This window comes from Pundamilia nyererei, unplaced genomic scaffold (genome assembly GCF_000239375.1).
Source record: "Pundamilia nyererei isolate P.nyererei 1_Seehausen unplaced genomic scaffold, PunNye1.0 scaffold00080, whole genome shotgun sequence".
NCBI lineage: Eukaryota > Metazoa > Chordata > Actinopteri > Cichliformes > Cichlidae > Pundamilia > Pundamilia nyererei.
Window position 1 is genome coordinate 1,805,645 of NW_005187481.1, and position 6,059 is coordinate 1,811,703.

The window sequence follows — 6,059 nt, forward strand, 5'->3', positions numbered from 1 at the left end:
CTATCTATCTATCTATCTATCTATCTATCTATCTATCTATCTATCTATCTATCTATCTATCTATCTATCTATCTATCTATCTATCTATCTATCTAATTTTGGATGTATGCATGCTACAACATATGTACGTCTGAATTGATTTGTAAGTGTCAACTCAACTAGAGGCAGGACCAGGAGGAGGGAAAAGCAATTCTAACGGCTTTTTGATGTAGATAAATGGCGTACAGATGGCCCACTCAATATATTTAAATGAGATATAAAAATCGGGGAGGGGGTGACTGGAATACATTGATTAGCCTACCAAGCAGACACGTTTTCACTGCTATAATTCAAATGTTTATATGATTTGATAAGTGCCCTTAAATATCATAAAAACATTTGTAATGATGTCATCAAAAGTATTTTAAACAAACAGAAATTACTAAATAAAAATCTCAGCACTAAGATATCTCCATAAACAGGATTTTTATTTGATATAAAAGTGTAATGCATTAATAAGAAAACGGTAAACTGTTACAACATAAATGTACACCGACATAATGGATAATATATTTGTTATTGAAGTTGTAAAACCCCTGTCTGTTTCAATTTAATGTCTGAACTAAATCCAATACTTTCCATTCATCTACTTTGTTTTAGGGATTAGCTATAGGGTAACAACAGTAAAAATACTCAGTTTTGTCCTCTATTACACTGTAGAGGAGAGGCAAAGTATTGCTATGGCAACATGACAGACACACTTGTCGTCAAACATGTAATGTTTTCATCATTGTCCTACCAATTTGATTTACTAATGTCTCATGACTCCTCATGGGGGTGTTTATCAGATTAAAAGGAGTGAAACTGACACAAGTTAACCAATAGTGCAGACAGCAGAGAAAAGCAAATCTGAGAGATAATCAATTGACTTGACACATTATTAAAATTTAACATTAATGATAATAAACAAATGCATTTCTCTAATTACACTGATGTCATGATGTATGTATGCAGTGTACATAACATCACAATCCCATTCCAGTCACGAGAAACAGTATTTTACTATGAGCTACTCATTTATTTCTACCCTGAATGCACTAATACTCACCTTGATCAGTGCGATGTAAGTTGTTATATTACCATGTTCTTTTTTTTTAAAATATAAATATAAATATTATTCAACAATAACAGTTTAAAGAATTGAAAAGTTTTAATTTGTGTGTCATTAAAACTTTTCAATGGCAATACCATGAAAATACTTACTTACTGGCATAACATACCATCTGTAAAAGGTTTCCTGAAATATCTGTTAGTCTTAACCTATAACTGTATTTTTATGTAAGTCATGTAGTCTGTGATCTTTCTGCTTTTTGTAACTCTACCTTGTGAAGTTGAATGACGACTCCCGAAACAGAAATTATCGAAGAAAGCTTAAGTCGGGCTGTAATTAGGAGATTTTGTGCCGTCGCGGTAGAAGAGATCAATACAAAGATATTAATATACAAATGAATATAAAACCATCAAAACACAAAAGATAATGCAGGGAAATCCACCACTGAAGACAGCCTTGGGTGGTGGTATTATGACTCTCTAAGATGCACCAGCCTAGACATTTTATGACTGAAGAGATAATCCTCTTCATTCAGCCATCTCGGTCTGCAGACACTATCCTGAAGGTAAGAACTGCTAACACATTCCAAACAATACTGTCCGACAAGTGTAAATTGTATTTACCCACAGTTCACCTTTAACACTGGGCTGCAAAAGAAGCCCAAATGCGATTATGCACGTGAAGAATTAATCCCGAGATGAGCACAGGGTAATGTATGGTAATTATCCAACAGGATATTCTTGCGTAGCGATTAGCATATCTGGGAGGCCAGACATGGATGGGAGGGCAGTCTGAGAGGAAGGAAAGGACACAGCTGCTGATAAGAAGCCCAGATTTCTTTTTTCTATGTTGATGGTCTGGCTACAGGCAGTGACTCATTCTCCCCTTTGTGTTTCTCTCTATCATATATACGCATATACAACATCAGATGAAAATCTGAACAGTTGGATGTACACAAGCACTCACAGACTGACAACGCACCTATCATAGCGAATGCTGGTAAAATAAAGAAGTGGAAATGCTGGATATCTGGGAAACAACTGCTCTCAGACACTTACAGTGTGTCTATTTTGCACTTCGGTTTATAGTTTTATAAATCCAGCTTACAGTTTATGCCAGCAGCATGGTTCAAAAACTTTAAACATGGGCATGTTTGTTGTTGTTTAACCTGTATTTTTTATGCAAACAAACATGCCACTATCATTTCTCATGAAGACTTGTTGTTTTCATATGTGCAGAATATGGTTTATAATGGTCTTGCTAAAATATGTAAGGTCTTCTGTGAAAATGATATCATCGCTCAAATCTATATGCATTGAAAAATGGTAATAATGGCTCCTTTACTGATAAAATTAGTCATGCATTTCCATTCATACTACCACAGATGCTTGTCAGCTGTGTATTGATCATTTTATTTTAGATATTATTATTTATACATACTATTACATTTATACAGTTATCACTTCTCTATCCATCTTGTATGAGTTTGGGACAAGAGAATGCAGCTTGGTAGAGTTTTAGCTTCACTGTCAACTTCAAGTGAGCCTCAGTCCAGATACTGATTTAGAATTGTCACCCAAATAGAAACATGATGAAATCTGAATCGTGAAATCCCCAAATTCTCAAATTCTGTCCAGTTATAAAAGGAAAAATGTTTGTTAAATTGTTGAATTGAACCAACATCATTATTATTATTTTTATTTTATTTTCATTTTTTCCCATAACATCTTTTATGCCTCTTAGCATCCCCCAGCTTTTCATTTCTTCACTTCTACATCTTCTGTTGTACCAGTAGCAGTATTTATGAAATCTGAATAACAGACACAGGTTTCAACCCTTTTTTTTTTTTTTTTTTGGCTGCCCTCTAAACCCATTGCATAATGTGACCATGAACCACTGTATCAATTCTGGGTTTGGTATTTAGGTGTAATCAGCCATGTAGGACACCAGTTTGCTGAGAAGCACGGGCCTTTGTGAGATGCCCATCTGCTTAGTGTATTGGGACAAGCCCAGTCCCACAGAGCTGCTGAAATGAAAGGGGTGAGTATGAGAAAGCCCAGCTGAAAAGACAAGGGTGGGCGGCTGCATCAGGGCACAGTCTGTCTAAGGCACTCCTGCAGTTCTGTCTTATTCTAATGCAGCGTATACGAGTCCCCTGCTTGCATACAACTCAGAGATCAGAGACTGACAGATGCACCATGGGAAGCAGACTGGGATGTCTGATGCATGCATGCGTCCATCCTTTCATGCATGCGGTGTCTGTGTTCTCTCACTCTCTGTTAAGCTGTTTAGCTAATATTTGCCTATTGACTTGACAGTGTACATATTACCCTGCCTTGGTGACCTCTTAGCAGGACATGTATGTGTGTGAGAGTAGATCGATTCATACAGTGGGCTCCCCCATCCTTGTTGTTAGTATTCAGCAGTTTGGCTGAGCAGGGTGGGAGCAGGTGATAAGCTGCTATAGGCCAGTGAAACCATTCCAACAAGAGTTGTGACCCTACTTCAGCAGGACTGATTATATCTTTCCCAGGGCTGCTAGGTCTGGCAATCGAGCCTACACTACAGCCTGAAACATATCACCCCAGACTGAGATCACAGCAGCCATGTTCGAGATAATAATAGCCAGTGAGCAAACAGTGGAAATGACAACAGCGTTGTTTTCAAAATTCTGTTCATCCTTTAAAATGTGCTTTTGATGAGTTATATTTAAAACTGTACATTCCTGCATCTTCATGGCTAAGCCAGACTGCTGTCACATTTAGAAATGTTTCTGTAAACTTTAGATTAAACATAGCTTTAATCGGCTTCTTTGGCCTATTTTTAAGCTAATTTAACTATTTTATTTATAATTGTACAATTTCACATGATGAGTGCACAGACAGTTTTTGATAACCTTGCACCTTTACAAACAGAAGAGCAAAATAATAATGGAAAACACACACACAAACCATTTTTCCCAAGCAGCCTGGAGATGTGGGGCAGGTGACCTGCTTGTGAGAGACTTGCCATGTGTTGCATGGAAAAGAGAGCTTTTGGTCCTGTAGGTCCATATGCCCTCAAGCTCCAACAATCCTCCGTCCGCTTCCCCCTTAGACTTACACACAAGCATGCTTCTCTCTATCAAAGCAGGCTGCACCCCCACCCCCGGCGCACGCTCTTGATAACTGACAGCAGCTGCATTGATGAGCACAATGCACGGGCCAAGGCAGCTCAGCTGGCCTCACTCCCCACTTGACACTGGTTTGACCTCTGGCATGTGAGTCTTCCTCCCCGAAAGATGCTCTTCCTATAGCCTGACACAGTCTGTCTATCTCCTTTACCCACACTCACACAGACAGAAGCATGACACACACCCAGAAATGGGTGCATCCTGAGGTTAGCTGGGTCAATTAAATTCAAACCAAGGATAAATGATTTGTAAATCATGTACAGATAAGGAATTAATGGACAATAGAGTTAGCAGCAGTGCTGCTTTCATTTTCACGTAAAAAAGTACTCACAGCAAGCATCCGTGGGTGTTTCTTCCAATGACCCATAGTAAAGAAGTAATTCTCAAGCAATCTTTATTTCATTACTGCCTTTGAAAAACCAAGTCACACTGTGCTTCACAGGTGAACATAAAATATAATACCAAAAGTTGCATAACTGGTGAAGCATTGAGAAAATAAACAAAGATTTTGAACAAAAAAGAATAAAACCATAGTTTCAAGGAGTTGTTATGTACACTTCTTGCCATATACTCATACATACTTCCATATGCGCACAAGGAGCATCAGCAGTGTATCCAGTACGAGTGAGCATGAAAGGCTTGTAATAGCTCACCTCCCTAGGGGACTGATGACACCAAGGAAACCAAACAGAAGCTGATGGTATGACAGAAGAGCTGGGGAGGGCGTGCTCATCGCTTCCCCTCCACCATTGTGCTCCTTTACAACTTTACAAAATAGCCTTTTAATTTGCTGCAGCGTCTGGGGTGTCTGAATTGTGCCAGCATCAATCACCATCATCACCAGGGCCGTAGGCACTCCGTCCCTTGGGCCCTCTCACTGAACGGCCCCCGAGGCAGATCGCTCTGTCTTCCCTCATACAGGCTAGGTTTCCCAATCTGTGCGATTGCTTGCACTACCTCACAATCATGCAAACAATGTGATGCTGTTTGAACCCTAACATTTGCTCCACTCGACATCACTCAAATTTTGACCAGCCTTTGATACTCCAGTGTTGTGCATGAGAGGAAAAAATCTAAATACAAATGACACTGGCTTAAGCATGAGATTTCATTGGTTAGTTTTCACTGGTTATTACTTTAAGAAAATCTATCAAATTTCTCTTTTTCCAAAAAAAACAAAACAAAAGAGAATATTTACGTTACATTAATATATATATAGACTATTTTTTCTATAAGGCTTCAAGATTTGGCTTGGGAAATTACCCCCATGGTGGAAAATGATATATCAAGACAGTGCCAGGGTAAAACACACTTCTCTGGGTTTGTTTTGGGGTTGTTGTTTTTTTGTTTTTTTTAAGTATTTGAGGTTAGTTGGTTAAAACTAGAGAAGGTACTTTGACAGAAACTGATAAAAAAAATTTTTTAAACTGTTTAAAGATCAGTGCTTCATGAAACCTGGCTTGTTAGGCATGTTAGGGATAGAGCCTGATACAAAAACCTAATAATACCTCCTCCTACACAATGTTCAGTTTGGGTGCAAATGATTCAAAGAAGTGTTGGCTCAGATCAGGATTTCTTACGTGGTTTACTAATATACACGCATGGCTGATGGAAAAGTTCTTATATAGTGCTTGATATGTGTTGTACATGTCTTATTTACTTTTTCTAAGTCCAAGTGTTTTGCTGCAGTACCCTAACCTATCAAGGTGAACTAACAAATAGAGATGCCTTTTTAGTAACAGACTGCAGTATCGTGATTGGATTAAACTTAAATTGTCCACAGAAGACAAGAAGGGC